The sequence below is a fragment of the Macaca mulatta genome, chromosome 16 (assembly GCF_049350105.2).
Source record: "Macaca mulatta isolate MMU2019108-1 chromosome 16, T2T-MMU8v2.0, whole genome shotgun sequence".
In the NCBI taxonomy this organism is placed as follows: domain Eukaryota; kingdom Metazoa; phylum Chordata; class Mammalia; order Primates; family Cercopithecidae; genus Macaca; species Macaca mulatta.
In genome coordinates, this window is record NC_133421.1 from 88428716 (window position 1) to 88448058 (window position 19343).

General features: G+C 44.5%; 1 protein-coding gene and 1 long non-coding RNA gene across 6 annotated transcripts in view; both read right to left on the bottom strand.

Moving 5' to 3' along the window:
- CYTH1 (cytohesin 1) overlaps positions 1 to 19343 on the bottom strand; it is a 106127-nt gene that overhangs the window by 69268 nt on the left and 17516 nt on the right. The window contains exon 1 of one of the 5 annotated variants that reach the window (XM_077968919.1): positions 16367 to 16397. The gene's annotated coding sequence lies outside the window, so the exon portion shown is untranslated. 5 annotated transcript variants of the gene reach the window in all.
- On the bottom strand, positions 3032 to 11499 carry LOC144336011 (uncharacterized). Its single transcript, XR_013407403.1, has 2 exons — positions 11272 to 11499; positions 3032 to 5632 (listed from the first exon to the last, which is right to left on the bottom strand). It is a non-coding gene; the product is annotated as an uncharacterized LOC144336011 (long non-coding RNA).

The following is a 19343-nucleotide window of genomic DNA, read 5'->3' on the forward strand; positions in this document are numbered from 1 at the left end:
ATTTGGAAATGTGTCAAAAAGACTTTGGAAAGTATTAATTTGACATATTCATGACGATAAAGTAAACAGAAACATCTTTCTCCATAAAGACGATGCAGAAACAGCACAATTCACAAGTGAGAAAGAATAAGAATAAACCTGAAATTGAAATACACTTCACACTACTCCCAGAAGTGGTTGCTACAGTAGTTTTAAACGTCCTTTAAAATAAAGTCAAAAATATTGAACGTGGTAAATTCCATCTGTGCTGCCCTCTGCTGGCTACATGAAAAGATTGTTAAAAGATTGACAGACATAGCACCAAAAAATTCCATTACCTGGCCGGGTGCGGTGGCTCACCCCTGTAATCCCAGCACTTTGGGAGGCCAAGGCGGGTGGATCACAAGGTCAAGAGATCGAGATCATCCTGGCCAACATGCTGAAACCCCATCTCTACTGAAAATATGAAAATTAGCCGGGCGTGACAGCACGGACCTGTAGTCCCAGCTATTCTGGAGGCTGAGGCAGGAGAATTGCTTGAATCTGGGAGGTGGAGGTTGCAGTGAGCCGAGATCGTGCCACTGCACTCCAGCCTGCCAATAGAGCGAGACTCCGTCTCAAAAAAAAGAAAAAAAAAATTCCATTACCTTTTAAACATATACAGGGAGAGGAGAGGCAATTCATGTTCTATCCAGCATACGTGCCAGTTCCTATGTGCATATTCACCAGTACTTATTTCCTGAAAGGGCTTTGTTAATATCAACATTGGTTTGCCCTTCGTCCACACACACTGGCTAATTTGAGCGACAGTGATAATAGGCTTGTACTATACAGGCAAAAAACTATATACGCAACAAATAATAAGTAACATGCTAGAAAGTGATGGGTGCTATGGGGAAAAGAGAAGTATGTGGCAGGGGGTGGGATCAGGTATTGTTAAGTTTTAAATAAGATGGTCAGAACAGGTATCCCTGCAAAGATAAAATTTAAACCTCAGTTACTTCTTCCTCAACCCCTCCAAAAAACCATATTCAGGATTCTCTTTTCTAAAATTCTGAGGTATACAAAATACATTTATATTTTTCTCTGAACCTCCTCTATTCCTCACCATGTAGACTAATGAAATTATACAACATCTGCAAGATTTGATTATAAAGACCATTTTCCCACAAGGAGACCTGAGCTCCAAGACCCACAATGACAGTGTAGCAACCAAGTTGCCTACTTCTTCTGTCTTCTTAGGATAAAGTATCACTACACGGTAACCTGAGATTCTCTTACTTTCCATCTGAAAGAGCCTAACACATTTAGAATGCCTATACTCCCATTTTCCAGCTGCTCCTCACATATTTATTTACTCATCAGAGTAATAATTTAAAAGTCCAGGCATGATGGCTCATGCCTATAATCTCAGCACTTTGGAAGGCCGAGGTGGGAGGATCACTTGAGCCCAGGAGTTCGAGACCAGCCTAGGCAACATGAAGAGACTCCGTCTCTGCAGAAAACTAAAAAATTAGCTGGGTGTGGTGGCGCTTGCCTGTAGGTCTCAGCTACTTCAGAGGGCGAGGCGGGTGATGACCACCTGGGCTCAGGAGGTCAAGGCTGCAGTGAGCTGTTACCACCTCACTGCACTCCAGCCTCGGCGACAGAACCAGACTTTGTCTCAAAAAAAAAAAAATTAATTAATAATAATAATAAAAGTGTACACTGATTTATTCAAAAAAGATTTGAATCTTTCCCATGTGTTCATTCTAAATGATGTCTGTCGAATTGTGCTAAGCACTATGTTAGCCAAGAGCTAGACCTACAAAGGTCATGAGAACAAAGTATCTCCCCCTTCAAAACACAACAGTCCATTGGAGGACACAGGTAATGGCAGCGCTAAAACAAAAACAAAAACAAAAAAAACCTTACATTACATGGCATGCTAAGGATGATCAGGCTCTGAAGGCCCAGAGTATTCCAGGCTGGTAGAGGAAGAATAGAAAAAGTCCCTGGGAGCGGTGGAAAGATAGTGGCACAGGTATACTATCGAGGGGAGTGACTTTTAAGAAAATGCACACTCTCAGCAGCATTCTCTGTAAGAGATCTGGGGAGACTCAAATACTGCACTGCGGAACCGATCTTGAAGGATCTAGAGGTCAACATTTGAGGGGAGGAGGCACTGTCTGGGAGAGGGAGGACATTTTTAGACAATACAACTCAGCGATTTTTCATATATTCACAAAGTTATGCAACCACCACCACTATCTAATTCTAGAACATTTTCATCATCCCCAAAAGAAAACTCCATACCCCACAGGGGTCACCCCGATTCCCGCATCCCCAAACCCCTGACAACCACTAATCTACTGTCTGTCTCTACAGGTTTGCCTAATGCATGGCCTTGTGTGACTGGCTTCGTTCTCTTGGCACAATGTTTTCTTTTTTGTTTTGTTTTGTTTTGTTTTTTTGAGACGGAGTCTCGCTCTGTCGCCCAGGCTGGAGTGCAGTGGCGCGATCTCGGCTCACTGCAAGCTCCGCCTCCCGGGTTTACGCCATTCTCCTGCCTCAGCCTCCTGAGTAGCTGGGACTACAGGCGCCCGCCACCGCGCCCGGCTAATTTTTTTGTATTTTTAGTAGAGACGGGGTTTCACCGTGGTCTCGATCTCCTGACCTTGTGATCCGCCCGCCTCGGCCTCCCAAAGTGCTGGGATTACAGGCGTGAGCCACCGCGCCCGGCCGGCACAATGTTTTCTGTGTTCAGCCATGTTGCAGTGTGTGTCAGAACTTCATTCCTTTTTACGACTAAAGAATCTTCCCTTGTAGCGACGCACTTCATCTTCTTTACCCACTCATGAGCTGATGGACAGCTGGCTGTCTCCACTGTGGGGTTCTTATGAAAAATGCTGCTATAAGCATGTCCATTTTTGTGCTGTATAGGATCTTTAAAACTATATCTATGTTCTACTTTGATTAAAATAAATTTCACAATTTATTTTGGCCCTTGAGCCCCTATGCTTGGGTCCACTCTCACACTGTGGAGTATACTTTCATTTTCAATAAATCTCTGTTTTTGTTGCTTCATTCAAAAAAATAAAATACAATAAATTTCACAATATTTTCTACTTTTCTGAATCCCACCCATTATTCAAAGCCCAGCTCCGGAGCTTCCTCCCATCCCATGGCTCTCTGTCTGCCACCGCACCCCACACAAAGGAAACAAACTAAAGATGCTGACCAACATCTGTGGTTAAGTTTCACCTCTAAACATTGTCTGATTCTGAGAGCTATGAGTCCTATCATCAAAAATGAAAACTGTTCATGGAACCTCAGCTTGACGTGGTTTTATGGGATCACTGAGTATTCATGCCAGGTGTCCCATCAGCTGGTGTAAGCACTGATCATCCTGCTGTGTGATTAACAAATGGTTTCAACACAGTCCCAGGTCAAAGAAAATGTTTAAACATCCAACAGGCCCAGGTTATTGTCGGGGACAACAATGCCTAGGTTATCAGGAAAGCTCACTGTTTAACTGGATTAAAGGAATAAAAATTATAAGCACCAGCCATTTAATGATAAATACAGTTGATCTTTCTAGTACTTTTATTACTTGGGAGAATACAGGAGAACCGTCTGGAGAAGGGGGTAAGGGAGATTATTCAATTAATTCATTGGGTTTTCTGTATACTTCTAAACCAAATTCAGCTAGGAATTTTTACCAAAAAATTCCAGCCTTATTTCAAGGATTGTTCACGCAAGCAAAGTTCTCTGATCAAATAAGAGTAAGTAAAAAGCGGGGTGGGCGGGAGAAGTGTGCTTGCCTTTGCCCTTTTTTGCTTTGGAGATCTACTTTGATACAGGAGCACTGCAGATCCCCTTCCTGTTTCCTTTGCTCTCCTGCCTTACTGATTATATATCACCCCTTCCTTGCAAAACCACAAGACCAAATGTTACAAGTTACAAAATCAGTATACTCCACCCATCCTTTACTCAGCTGACATAGAGCAAACTGAACCAGCACAGTCCTGCCACAGCCCTAAAGACGGAACCGTCACATGACAGAGGAGCTCGCGAGGAGGTCCCAGCACACCCACATACTGTGTGGGGCAGAGCAAAGGTGGCAACAGATAGGACCACCAAGGTCAGCCAGTCCAAACTTCTTGATACCTGTTACTGATTTAAAAACAAACTAGGCCAGCCATGGTGGCTCAGACCTGTAATCCTAGCACTTTGGGAGGCCAAGGTGGGATGATCACTTGAGCCCAAAAGTCTGAGACCAGCCAGCACTTTGGTAGGCCAAGGCGGGCAGATCACCTGAGGTCAGGAGTTCAAGACCAGCCTGGTCAACATGGCGAAACCGCGTCTCCACTAAAAATACAAAAATTAGCCAGGCGTGGTGGTGGGCACCTGTAATCCCAACTACTCGGGAGGCTGAGACAGGAGAATTGCTTGAACCCAGGAATCAGAGAGAGCACAGATCAGGCCATTGTACTCCGGTCTGGGCAACAGATTGGGACTCAATCACCCCTACAAAAAATTTTTTTAAATTAGCCAGGTTTGGTGGGTGTGCCTGTGGTCCCAGCTACTCAGGAGATTGAGGTGGGAGGATCGCCGGAGCCCAGGAGGTCGAGGCTGCAGTAAGCTATGATCATGCCATTGCATTCCAGCCTGGGTGACAAATTGAGATCCCTGTCTCAAAAAAATAAACAAAAATAAAAATTTAAAAAATCCTAAGGAAGCAGAAACCATTGTTTAAAATCTAATTGTCTTGCTTGAGAAGGCAGGTGGTTTCAGAAAAAAAGAACTCTAAAACAATCTATTTTTGAAGTGTTTTTTTTTCCAAGAATTTCTCCAAGCTTTTACTTAATACATTGTTCAGATGTTTATCTGCCCTAAAAAAAATTCCCTTGCAGTTCAAAAAATAATCCTAACAGGTTTAGATGCAGTCCTCAAATTGCAGAAGCTACTATTACCCAAAGAAATACCAAGTGCTCCTAAAATAATACCACATATTGAATCCACAAACTGTTTCCTAGCCTGCTCCCTCTGGGTCTGAAAAGGACAGCAAATCAATGGCCAGGGGGTGAGAATATGGTTCTCCACGTGCCCAGAAGGGAGAGAACATGATATGGGTGCACCCAGTGGCATCAACTATGGGAAGCTCATGTGGCATCCAGGCAAGTAATTCAGCGGCCTCCGCTAGCACTTTAGCGGCAGAGATGCAGAAAAACAGATGACTTCAAGATGCGTTTTGGAAGTAGAATAAACAGTACTACTAATGAACTGGATAGGGAAAACAAGAGAAAGGGAGGGCTGATATCAAAACATTCAAAATATTTGATGGGAACACCTATGTGAGTGGATATGCTATTTCTTAGGTGGGGTGAATTGAGAGGGGCACAGCACCAGGGGCTCTGCTGTGGCCATGCCAGCTGTGAGAGACCATGCCAGCTGTAGGTATCCCCTGGGAGATGTCAAATGTGGCACTGGGATGTTACAGCCTGAAGTTTAGGGGTAGGAAGAGGGCTAAGCTATAGTTGATTCTTGCTATTCACAGTAGTTATTGTTTAAAAAGTTGTTGCTGTTGCCGCACACAGTGGCTCACGCCTGTAATCCCAGCATTTGGGAGGCCAAGGCAGGTGGATGACGAGGTCAGGAGTTCGAGACCAGCCTGGCCAGCATGATGAAATCCTGTCTCTACGAAAAATACAAAAATTAGCCAGGCGCAGTGGTGGGCGCCTACAGTCCTAGTTACTCGGGAGGCTGAGGCAGGAGAATTGCTTGAACCCAGAAGGCAGAGGTTGCAGTGAGCCAAGATCATACCACTGTGCTTCAGCCTGGGTGACGGAGCGAGACTCCGTCTCAAAAAAAAAAAAAAAAAAGTCATTGCTAACAATGAATTGGAAAAGACTAAACCGTTGCTCCTAGGAGAAATACAGGTTAGGTTCCTACAGGCCTCTGGTCATGCTTTTGTCAACTGAAAAATACATAACCTTATTTATGTATGTTTCTGTTTAAAGATGTCTTATTTAATACAAATTGTTTTGTTTTGTTTGAGACAGGGTTTCACTCTGTCACCCAGGCTGGAGTCCAGTGATGCATCCTAGCTGACTGCAACCTCCACCTCCCAGACTCAAGCAATCCTCCCACCTTAGCCACCTGAGTAGCTGGGACCACAGGCGCACACCACCACACCTAGCTAATTTTTTCAATTTTTAGTAGAGACAAGGTTTCCTCGTGTTGTCCAGGCTGGTCTCGAACTCCAGCAATCCACCTGCCTCAGCCTCCCACAGTGCTGGAATTACAGATGTGAGCCACCATGCTCAGCCAGTGGTCAATTCATTAACGTTGAATTCATGGCCAATAGCACTGTAACTCATTCCTGAGCAAAGTTTTGCTAACATACTGTATTTTCTCCATAAAGCACATCATGGCCTCTTGTACTTGGGAACACTAGACAGAAATTCAGCATTATGATCAGGGGCCATTTTAAAGAGCAAAGTCACCAGCAAAGGCACAAAAATACAGAAAAAAATAAAAATAAACAATGTAATGCTAAATAGACCACATAAAGGTCATTTGTTTACAGTATGAAGGCTGAAACAAGAAATCAGTCACCGTGTTTCACAGTGACTGGAAATGTGTACACGGAGCAAATTGCATTTTTCACTGCTCTGTGAATGTCCAGAAATGACTACAAAAGCACCACCTTTGGACTGATTTACAAATAAACATTAGTGAGTAGGAAAATTCATGAATATAAAATCCACAAATAACAAGGATTGACTGCATAAATGTAGAAGGAATCAGAGTACAGGTATCTCTCTGCTATTGGTTATATCAAATGATAATTTCATCTTTTTTTTTTTTTTTTTTGAGACGGAGTCTCACTGTGTCACCAAGGCTGGAGTGCAGTGGCATGATCTTGCCTCACTGCAACCTCCGCCTCCTGGGTTCAACCCATTCTCCTGCCTCAGCCTACTGAGTAGCTGGGATTACAGGCACCTGCCACCATGCCCAGCTAATTGTTTTGTACTTTTAGTAGAGACAGGGTTTCACCATGTTGGCGAGGCTGGTTTCGAACTCCTAACCTCTAGTGATCTGCCCGCCATGGCCTCCCAAAGTGCTGGGATTACAGGCATGAGCCACCGCATCTGGCCTCAAATGATAATTTCAAATAGTCTAGTTCAAAGATCCTATTACTGCAGAGAAATTTAACCTATTTTACCAATTTGCAACATATTTCCTAGATGTTTGAAATGAGGACTCCTCCATCTCCCTCTCTTCACCAGTTACAAGGCCGATCATATGATCTCCACTTTCAGATTTCTTTTTCTATTTCTAGTAGGTTCAGAGCTTGGGAGGAAAAAAAGGAAATGTTATTTATTACTCTTTTCCACTGTAAAGGAGTTTTTTAATATGCATTTTTATAGAGATTTTCACAGAAATTACCTTTAAAAAGTACCTAATTGGAGTAAAATCTCTACTATCAATAAGAGTACCAGGGTTACAGGGATAAACAATGCTGCTGACCATCTCAGACAGGACAGAGAACTTCTTCTTTTTTGTTTTTTTTTGGAGACGGAGTCTTGCTCTGTTGCCCAGGCTGGAGTGCAGTGGTGCAGTCTCAGCTCACCATAACCTCTGCCTCCTGGGTTCAAATGATTCTCCTGCCTCAGCTTCCCAAGCATTTGGGACTACAGGCACCTGCCACCATGCCTGGCTAATTTTTGTATTTTTAGTAGAGTCGGGGTTTCACTATGTTGGCCAGGCTGGTCGCAAACTCCTGACCTCATGATCCACCCGCCTCGGCCTCCCAATGTGCTGGGATTACAGGCGTGAGCCACTGCGCCTGGCCAAGACAGAGAACTTCAACAACGTATTTCAGTTTGTAATCTTAACCATGTAAATATAAGGTCACACACCTCATATCACAATGTGATTATACATATTAAATATGATACTGAAAATGTTAAAATGCCTAATTAAATACAAAACCATAGGTAGTACTGTAACACATGAATTTTGTTGTTGTTGTTTAGTTCAAAACTAGTCCTGCCAAGACTTCCATAATCTTGGGAAACAGGACACATAAGAACACATAAAGCAAGAAAAAGTACACTCAGGATTACCAAATCTCCCCCAAAGGTTTACTCTTCCTTTTCCCAAAGTCTTAAGGCACATGTATGAGTGAGTGTAGGGCAGGGTGGGAGAGGGGCACCAGAGTCACCAGGAGCATGAGGACAATTGGAGGCAAGCTTCTTATGCCACCCCAGCACATCTAACAGACTGTCACTAAATGGTTACTAGGCTGGGCGTGGTGGCTCATGCCTTCAATCCTAGCACTTTGGGAGGCTGAGGTGGGAGGATCGCTTGAGGCCCGGAGTTCTAGACCAGCCTGGGCAATATAGTGAGACCCTATCTCTAATTTAATTATAAGGGAAAAAAAGGAAGAAAAAATAAAAAGACACAAGGCCGGTGCCACAAGCAAGTGCCAAACCTCCCCAGAAGACTCATGCTCTTGACCAGGCAGTGGCTCATGCCTGTTATCTCAACACTTTCGGGAGGATCACTTGAGCCCAGGAGTTCGAGACCAGCCTGAGCAACATGGTGAGACCTTGTCTCTACTTAATAAATAAATAAATAAATAAAGATAACAACAAAAGGTCGGAGGGCTGCTGAATCCCTAATTACATGGGCTTTGCACACTGCCCTTAGGGAATCTAACAGTAGATCATAAACATTAACTGAGCAGTAATAACAATTAGGACAGAAGATAGCATATAGTAAGGTAGTAAACAGACTAAACAGGTGATTTGCCATACTCCAATTATGAAAACACCAACTTCTGCAAACTTTAATTACTTTTAACTCCTGCCATCTACCTCATATGGGGACATAATCACTGATACTTTAGTGTAACCTTTAATTAAATTCTTAGTTCCGAAGTATGTTGTCTAGCCTAGTACTTCAAACACCAAAACACCCTTGCAGAATTGTTCTAAAATGATTTTTTAAATAATCCCTTTAAAAATATATGGAGTCCCCCATCTCACCCCCCCTTTTTTTTTTTTTGAGACGGAGTCTCGCTGTGTCACCAAGGCTGGAGTGCAGTGGCGCGATCTCTGCTCACTGCAACCTTTGCCTCCCAGGTTCAAGCGATTCTTCTGCCTCAGCCTCCTGAGTAGCTGGGACTACAGGCATGGGCCACCATGCCCAGTTAATTATTGTATTTTTAGTAGAGACAGGGTTTCACTATATTGGCCAGGCTGGTCTTGAACTCCTGACCTCGTGATCCACCTGCCTTGGCCTCCCAAAGTGCTAGGATTACAGGCGTGAGCCACCGTGCCCGGCCTCACCCCTTTTGTAAAATGATTCACACATCATTCTGAGTAAAAGCCAGACACGTCTGAGGTTGGCTATGGGTTTTGGTTTTTTTTTTAAAAAAGGAAAGAAAACCAGACACAGAATACACATTGTAACATTGTATGATTTCACTTACATAAAATTCTAGGAAATACAAACTAATCTGTAGTCACAAAAAGCAGATCAGTGGTTGCCTGGGGCCAGGGGTAGAGGGAGGAATGGACTGCAAAAGGACATGAAGCGGACAGGCTCGGTGGCAGCACTTTGGGAGGCTGAGGCAGGGGAACTGCTTAAGCCCAGAAGCTCAAGGCCAGCCTGGGCAACATAAATAAAAAATTAGGTGGGCGTGGTGGGGCGTGCCTGTGGTCCCAGCTACTCGGGAGGCTGAGGTGGGAGGACTGCTTGAGCCCAGGAGGCTGAGGTTGCAGTGAGCCATGTTCACGCCACTACACTCCAGCCTGGGAGACAGAGCAAGATACTGTCTCAAAAAAACAAAACAGAAAAGAAAAACAAAACAAAAAGGGCCATGAAGCATCTTTTTCAGGTCAAGAAAATGTTGTATCTTTATTGTGATAGTGGTTTCACTAGTGTACAAAACTTTGAATATATCCTATCAAATTATATACCATTGATTGATTGATTGAGACAGTCTTGCTTTGTTACCTAGGCTGGAGTGCAGTGGCGTGATCTCAGCTCACTGCAACCACTGCCTCCTGGGTTCAAGCGATTCTTGTGGCACTGCCACCCAAGTAGCTGGGATTACAGGCACCCACCACCACACCCAGCTAATTTTTGTATCTTTAGTAGAGACAGGGTTTCACCATGTTGGCCAGGCTGGACTCGAACGCCTGACATCAAGTGATCCACTCGCCTCAGCCTCCCGAAGTGCTGGGATTACAGGCATGAGCCACAGTGCCCAGACAAACTGTACAAGTTAAATGGATACAGTTTATTCTATGTAAATTACACCTCAATAAGTTTTTTAAAACAAAGGGAAGGAACCTAAACAGTCTGCAGCAAATAGATAAATGAAAATGAATGTGCTCATCATCACCAATAAAAGGTGCTGAAAATGTCAGTTAGTACCCGTAGTGTGCTACTGAGGCTATTTGAATTCCTTCAGAAAACTGAGTGACACAGTGACACCCCATCTAAAAAAAAAAAAGGAATTTAAAAATCTGTCTATTCAGAACTAAATCATTATTTGAGTGGACTCATCTTCAAAAGTCTTTAACACATTTTGGGGACACACATGTCTATTAGAAAATACCATTGGGGTGGGAGGATCACTTGAGCCAAGGAAGTCAAGGCTGCAGTGAGCTATGATCATGCCACTGCACTCCAGCCTGGGTGACAGAGAAAGATCCCATTTTAAAAAAAAAGCTTTCACAGTCACCAGGAGACACAAGGATGCTGAGAGGTTAGGAACACAAAGTTCAACCACTGCCTATAGTCCAATAAATACAGCAAAAATTAGACTAAGATTATTCTTCACAAGGTGAAATTTCAAGGTTTGAATTTTCTTTTTTTTTTTTTTTTGAGATGGAGTCTCGCTCTGTTGCCCAGGCTTCCTGGGTTCATGCCATTCTCCTGCCTCAGCCTCCCCAGCAGCTGGGACTACAGGCACCCGCCACCATGCCCGGCTAATTTTTTTGTATTTTTAGTAGAGACAAGGTTTCACTGTGTTAGCCAGGATGGTCTCGATCTCCTGACCTCATGATCCACCTGCCTCTGGCCTCCCAAAGTGCTGGGATTACAGGCGTGAGCCACTGCACCTGGCCTCTTTTTTTAAAACTGCATTCACTGTCATTCCCCCAAAGGATGAGGGTTTCTTAAGTTATGGTGAAATTCAAACCTTGAGGCCGGGCACGGTGGCTCACTCCTGTAATCCCAGCACTTTGGGAGGCCAGAGGCGGGCGGATCACGAGGTCAGGAGATCGAGACCATCCTGACTAACATATTGAAATCCTGTCTCTACTAAAATATAAAAAATTAGCCTGGCATGGAAGTGGGTGCCTACAGTCCCAGCTACTCAGGAGGCTGAGACAGGAGAATGGCGTAAACCTGGGAGGTGGAGCTTGCAGTGAGCCAAGATCGCGCCACTGCACTCCAGCCTGGGCAACAAAGCGAGACTTCGTCTCAAAAAAAAAAAAAAAAAAAAAAAAAGAAAAGAAAAAGAAACCCTACTATGAATTAAACAGGTCTTGGTTAGAGATCAAAGTTCTCCTTCTGATTAGAATGTAAGGTACCTGAGAACTCTATTTATGTCTAAATTGCAAGGCCCATAGAGTGCCCAGCTCATAATAGGTATTCAATAAATATCTGTTGAATAGATGAATAAAAAACGACCTGGGAAAGAAGCTGCTATAATTTTCCCATTCTAATACACGTAAACACTAGCCAAGGTTCTTAGAACAAAGTTCATCCTGCCAACACTGACAGAGGCAGGAAAAAACTGTAATTATATCAACAACTCAAATGATTAAAAAAAAAATTCAGCCGGGCGCAGTGGCTCACGCCTGTAATCCCAGCACTTTGGGAGGCTGAAGTGGGTGGACTGCCTGAGGTCAGGAGTTCAAGACCAGTCTGGCCAACATGGTGAAACCCCTTCTCTACTAAAAATATAAAAAAATTCGCTGGGCGTGGCTACTTGTGAGGCTGAGGCAGGGGAATTGCTTGAACCAGGGAGGTGGAGATTGCAGTGAGCCAAGACTGTGCCACTGCACTCCAACCTGGGCGACAGAGCGAGACTTTGCCTAAAAAAAAAAAAAAAAAAAAAAAAGTTTAAAAAAAATTTCAAAAAAAAGTTAAAAAAATAATAATTCTATGTCAAAAAGGATAAATGAACAAGTATCATCATATACTGGTGTGAGGTGTAAACTGATTCACACTTTCTGAAAACCCATTTGGCAGTACATACCAAGAGACTTTAAACTCTCTAACCCAGTTAAGTCCACTTACAGGAATCTAGCCTAAGAAAATCACTGGAAATGTGAGCAAAACTGTATCTACAAGAATGTTACGGCCGGGCGCGGTGGCTCAAGCCTGTAATCCCAGCACTTTGGGAGGCCGAGACGGGCGGATCACAAGGTCAGGAGATCGAGACCATCCTGGCGAACACAGTGAAACCCCGTCTCCACTAAAAAAATACAAAAAACTAGCTGGGCGAGGTGGCCGGCGCCTGTAGTCCCAGCTACTTGGGAGGCTGAGGCAGGAGAATGGCGTAAACCCGGGAGGCGGAGCTTGTAGTGAGCTGAGATCCAGCCACAGCACTCCAGCCTGGGTGACAGAGCAAGACTCCGTCTCAACAAAATAAATAAATAAATAAATAAAGAATGTTACAGGATTCTTTCTTATAGGAACAAACTGGAAACTTCTAAATAACAAGACAGGATGATTAATTAAACTACGGTCCATCTATATCATGCTGCCTTTGGCTGAGGCCCCAAGCATCCCTGCATGTCCTTGCTGAGAGTGCCAAACTGCCGGGTCTGTCTTCTTGTAGCTGGCGACATGAAGTTGGTTCAAGGAGACTTTAGTATGACATGCTCCCTCCCAGCGGAAGAGGCCTGGCCTGTCTACCACTTGCTATGAAAAGTGCTAAGCCCAGGCCAGGCGCGGTGGCTCATGCCTGTAATCCCAGCACTTTGGAAGGCCAAGGTGGGCAGATCACCTGAGGTCAGGAGTTCAAGACCAGCCTGACAAATGTGGAAAAACCGCATCTCTACTAAAAATTAAAAAATTAGCCGGGCATGGTGGTGCATGCCTGTAATCCCAGCTACTCGGCAGGCTGAGGCGGGAGAACTGCTTTGAACCCTGGAGGCAGAGGTTGCAGTGGGCCAAGATCGCACCATTGTACTCCAGCCCGGACGACAAAAGCAAAACTCCATCTCAAAAAAACAAAAAAGAAAGAGAGAAAGAAAGGAAGGAAAGTGCTAAGCACGTGGTGGTCCTTGGTTTCTCCGCTGTAGACAAACCCAATTCATGCATAGCCATCATCTGGGCCCATCATGTCACCCCGTGAGACTTGAAGTCAGGGGTACCAGCACTCTCCTGCTGATGTTCCTGCGATGTGTACTACTCTGTCTCATTCTGATCCAGTAGGTCTCATTATCTGCTTTCGGCATGCATGGAGTTATGGCATGTGCTTGTAGCCCTAGCTACTCAGGAGGCTGAGGTGGGTGGACTGCTTAAGCACAGGAGATGGAGGTTGCAGTGGACTAAGACACCACTGCACTCCAGCCTGGTCAACAGAGTGAGATCCTGTCTCAAAACAGAAAGAAAATTTCCATAATAGTAATTTTTTCCATGTTTGCCAAAGTGCTAAAGTAAGAAGGGCACAATTCTAGCCAATCGAAGCCCACTGCCTGAGGTGGCTTCATTTTCAGACTATATGCCAACTGCCCCTGAGGAAGGACTAAAAGATACTCTCCAAAGACGCTTTGGGTAAGTGGGTGCAGCCTCAGTTCTCCATAGGTCCTGTGCGCCTAGCACTCTACGTCCCAGTGCCAAGCCCCTCTTTCATCCAACAGGGATAGGCAAAGGGATCTTTTTAGGTCACCTCCTCACTGTTGCACAGATCAGGACTCTCAAACTGGCACCTGGCCAGTGGCTGCCTAGCAACAGCTGCAACATAAAGAGAAGGTATCTCTTAAAAGGAACAAAACAGAGAAAACCACACAAAGACACGTGGGGAAGCTAAAGTGGGTAGGTAGCTATATACTTGGTAGCTATAATAAAGGAGTAAAAAAAAAAAAATCCAAGGTTGGTTATTTTTGCTTCTTTCATCTGTTGAGCCTCTTCTTAAAAACCTCTGTAAGTTCAAAACCCTCCAAGCAGAATACGCAATGGCTTAAAGCAAAACCACATAAATTTGATAGTTACAGCTGAGGAAATGCATTCAATACTCAGCCATCCCTTCCTACAATCATGGACGCACAAATTCTTGTGAAATCATTTTATACACTCAACGTGGGAAATGAAGGGAACCATCTCTGGCTGGGCCAACTCAAGCCAGAGCCTGCCTGTGCGATGTGACCTTGATGAGAACAGTTTGAGGTTCCGAAGCGTGGGTTTCCACACCTGGGGTCCTCAAATTTAGGAGCATTAAAAGTGTATTTGTGTGCATGTGTGTGTACAAGAGTGTGCATGTATGTACATATTCATTCATTCACTCATTCCTGGATCCGACCCTGGGGGATCCTGGTACAGTTGGTATGGCTAGAGTAAGGACTCAGAATAAATGGTTTTGAAAAATTCCTCCAGGGATTCTGAAGGTTAGTCAAGTATGGGAATCACCATTCTAACCTAAATTTACTAGATTATGAACTTTAAAAGGGTAGGCTAAACAAACCACTTCTGCATGTTCATCTGCCGAGGACATCTGACTACCACAATTGCAAAAGGTGCCCATGTGGAACAGAAAATACACGGTTGAATTTTACAAATTTAGACGTATAAAGCTAAAAACTCAAGAAACACTGAATTCCCTCTTTTGACTACTGATGTTTTAATTCTGGCCTCTATCCAAATAGCTAGGGTTTTTTGTTTTTTTCTTTTTATATATGTTCAAAAGAAAGCAACAACATTTTACTATCTTAAAACCCTCTTTTCTAAACACAAGAAAATCAAAAATCCCATTACAACAGACCTCAAGATTTTTAAATAGAAGTGAAAAGTAATTTTACACAAAAAGCATCATATACTTATCTTTCTAAAAGTAACAGATATCAAGTAAGTCTGATGACATCACTTCTCAAAACCAAAATATATCCCAGATGCTCCTCAACTTACAGTGGGGTTACTTTCCAATAAACCCATCGTAAAGTCAACCATCATAAGTCAGAGACGGTCTGTATATATTTTCTTGATAAACAGGATACCCGCCTCCCGGGTTCAAGCGATTCTCCTGCCTCAGCCTCCTGAGTAGCTGGGACTACAGGCATGCATCACCACACCTGGCTAATTTTTGTATTTTTAGTAGAGACAGGGTTTCACCATGTTGGTCAGGCTGGTCTTGAACTCCTGACCTTATGATCTACCTGTCTCGGCCTCCCAGAATGCTGGGATTAACAGTGTGAGCCACCGCGCCCAGCCTCGCAATTTCCAAGTTTTCAGTCACATAACAATGATACAATAAACACCCTTGTGCACATATTCTGGTACACATGAGCAGTTCCCCACCTTTTGAGTCAAAACTCAAGAGGTTCTTGTTTTCTCCAAGGTTCAGATCTCCAAGGGGAACTAATTCTCACAGGAACTGTTTTTTCCTAGTCCTTCTGCTCTAGGCTGGAATGGGGTGATGTGTAACCTATTTCCGTGTTAAAATCAATTGACCTTGGGAATGTGATAATATAGGGAACTAAAAGCACTCACACTACTCAAAGCTTATTAAAACCTCTTTAAAAATCAAAAGAGGCTGGGCTTAGTGGCTCATGCCTGTAATTCCAACACTTTGGGATGCCAAGGTGGGAGGACTGCTAGAGGCCAGGGGTTTGAGATCAGCCTGAGCAACACAGCGAGACGCTATCTCTACAAAAAATGAAAAAACAATTAGTCGGGCATGATGGCATACATATGGTCCTGTTACACGTAGTCCTGTACAGGCACGAGCGGGTCAGGAGAGGGATCCCCGTGCCCCCACCCACCAGGAATACTGGCGATCATCAGGTGATAGGTCAGCGGTTATCACACTGCCTCTCTAAACATGATAACTGGCTGGGCGTGGTGGCTCACGCCTGTAATCCCAGCACTTCGGGAGAATGAGGCGGGCAGATCACGTAAGCTCACAAGTCTGGGCAACATGGCAAAACGCCATCTCTACAAAAAATACAAAAATTAGCCAGGCATGGTGATGCACACCTGTAGTCCCAGCTACTCACGAGGCTGAGGTGGGAGGATGGCTTGAGTCTCCGGGGCAGAGGTTCCAGTGAGCCAAGATTGTGCCACTGCACTCCAGCCTGGGCAACAGACCCAGAACCTGCCTCAAAAAATAAAAAATAACGCCCAGCGCGGTGCCTCAGGCCTGTAATCCCAGCACTCTGAGAAGCCGGTGGGGGGGGGGGGGTGTGGATCACCTGAGATCAGGAGTTCGAGACAAGCCTGACCAACATGGTGAAACTCCGTCTCTACTAAAACTACAAAAATTAGCCGGGCGTGGTGCCACATGCCTGTAATCCGAGCTACTCAGGAGGCTGAGGCGGGAGAATCGCTTGAACCCGGGAGGCAGAGTTTGCAGTGAGCCAAGATGGCACCACAGCACGCCAGCCTGGGCAACAAGAGCGAAACTCTGTCTCATAAATAAATAAATAAATAAATAAATAAAATAATAAATAATTGGCAGCCAGCACCAAGGAGAGGTAATTCCTTGATGGTCCACAGTTGTTACACTAAAGTGATAACTGACAGCTGGCGCCAGGGAGAAGCAATTTCCCAAATAGATTACTCACACTTGAAATTGGTAATCAGCTTCCAATAAAATCACAGGAATTGGACGAGAGAGCTCGAGCATGCGCATTAAGAGACAAAATGGTGGAGTATGACCTTCTGGGGGCATTCCACCGGAAAGGGAAGACGGTCTCAGACAGGCGCCACGCTGGTGCGCCGCTCACCCTGAAGCATGAAGGCAAAGCGGCTCAAGACGCCGGCCACGGCCAGCACATAAAATCATAGGATCGGCCGGGCGCGGTGGCTCACACCTGTAATCCCAGCACTTTGGGAGGCCGAGACGGGCGGATCACGAGGTCAGGAGATCGAGACCATCCTGGCTAAAACAGTGAAACCCCGTCTCTACTAAAAAATACAAAAACACTAGCCGGGCGAGGTGGCGGGCGCCTGTAGTCCCAGCTACTCAGGAGGCTGAGGCAGGAGAATGGCGTAAATCCGGGAGGCGGAGCTTGCAGTGAGCCGAGCTCGCGCCACTGCACTCCAGCCTGGGCGACAGAGCAAGACTCCGTCTCAAAAAAAAAAAAAAAAAATCCTAGGATCAAGGTTCAATGGGGCGCATGTCCTTTAAGTTGCCTACTTAGGTCTCTTCCAAGTGTACTTTCCTTTCTTTCCTGCTCTAAAGCTTTTTAATAAACTTATACTCCTGCGCTAAAACTTGCCTAGGTCTGTTTTTCTGCCTTCTGCCCCTCAGTCTAATTCTTTCTTCTGAGGAGGAAGAACTGAGGTTGCTGCAGACTGGGCGGTAATTCAGATATCTGTCGCACCCCTCACAGTCCCAGCTGTTCAGAAGGCCGCGGTTGAAAGGATCAAGAGGCTCATTTAAGCCCAGGAGATTGAGGCTGCAGTGAGCCATGATCACGCCACTGCACTCCAGCCTCGGGGATAAAGTGGGACCCCGTCTCAAAAAAAAGATTTTAACTGTATGCTTTTCTCCATCCATTAATTTCTACTATTAAAAGTGTTATTTTGGCCGGGCGCGGTGGCTCACGCCTGTAATCCCAGCACTTTGGGAGGCCGAGGCAGGCGGATCACGAGGTCGGGAGATCGAGACCATCCTGGCTAACACAGTGAAACCCTGTCTCTACTAAAAATACAAAAAATTAGCTGGGCATGGCAGCGGGTGCCTGTAGTCCCAGCTACTCGGGAGGCTGAGGCAGGAAAATGGCGTGAACCTAGGAAGAGGAGCTTGCAGTGAGCCGAGATCGCCACTGCACTCCAGCCTCGGGGACACAGCGAGACTCCGTGTCAAAAAAAAAAAAAAAAAAAGTGTTACTTTAAAGAACTTTGTAAAGCTTAAATTCCTCTTATTAGAATGTTATACACACACATTTATACGTTTGAGAAAACAGGAGTCTAAAGCAAGAGCTGGAAAAGGAAAGAACAGTAGTAGTCAGCTAGACATTTGGTTTTGTATCCTTAACATCTATTCCGAGTGGAAATTAAATCAAATGAGACTTTAACATAAACGTGTGAAAGAGTAATAGCATCTGGCCTGCTTCCTCCACACAATGAGGTGTCCATCATGTGACTGACATGGGGGAAAACAGCAGATTTCTGGGAAAATAATTACCAAATACTGTTGTGCCAACATCTTCTTCTAGAATAATAAACTTTTTTTTCCTATCAAGGTTCATCATTCAGGGACATTTCCATTACCTGACAACAGGAAAAATTATCTTTACTCTCAGAGTACAAAAACATTCTTAAGAACAGAGAGCAACAACATAACCTTCTGACTCAAGATGGTCTCTGTTCCAGTAATTTGATGACAAATAGTGTTGCTGATCAGCAGAATATAGAGTGGAAGGGGCGGCTTTTTGGCACATGCCTTCCCCTACCTTTCAATTAGGAGCACTCTTTTAAAACTAGAAATGCTTCAAAAAGTCAGACAAAGTCCACAAAGTACTACAAATTACTGCAATAATACCCATGAGGCACACTTCCATAAGAAGAAAATGATATGCAGGAAGGATTAAACTGCCCATCCTCACAAGAAACATTTCATGGGCAAAGGCACTAAGGTAGATGTAGTCAACACAATAATGGTCCCAAAGATACACATGTCCTAATCACTGGAACCTGTGACTATGTTAAATTCCATGGCAAAAGGGGATTAAGTTTGCAGATTGAATTAAATTTCCTAATCAGCCAACTTAGAAGAGGGAGATTATCCTAGATCATTCAGGTGAGCACATGGATTCTTCCAAATGGAAGAGGGAGGCAGGACAGTCAGTGTCAGAGTGATGAAAGGGGAGACTCAACCAGCCACTGCTGGCTTTGAAGATGCAGGAAGGAGCTAAGAGCCAAGGAGCGTGGGCAGCCTCTAGAAGCTGGAAAGGTAAGGAGGCAGATCTTTCCCTAGAGCCTCCAGAAAGAAACATAACCCTGCTGAAACACGATTTTAGCCCAGTGAGACCCATTCCAGACTTCTGGCCTCCAAACTATAAGATAATAATGTATATTGTCTTAAGCCACTAAATTTGTGATAATTTGTCATGGCAGCAACAGGAAACTAATACAATGGAAATGTCCATCTGGCTGCTTTCTGGATGTTTTTAACTTCAAAAAAA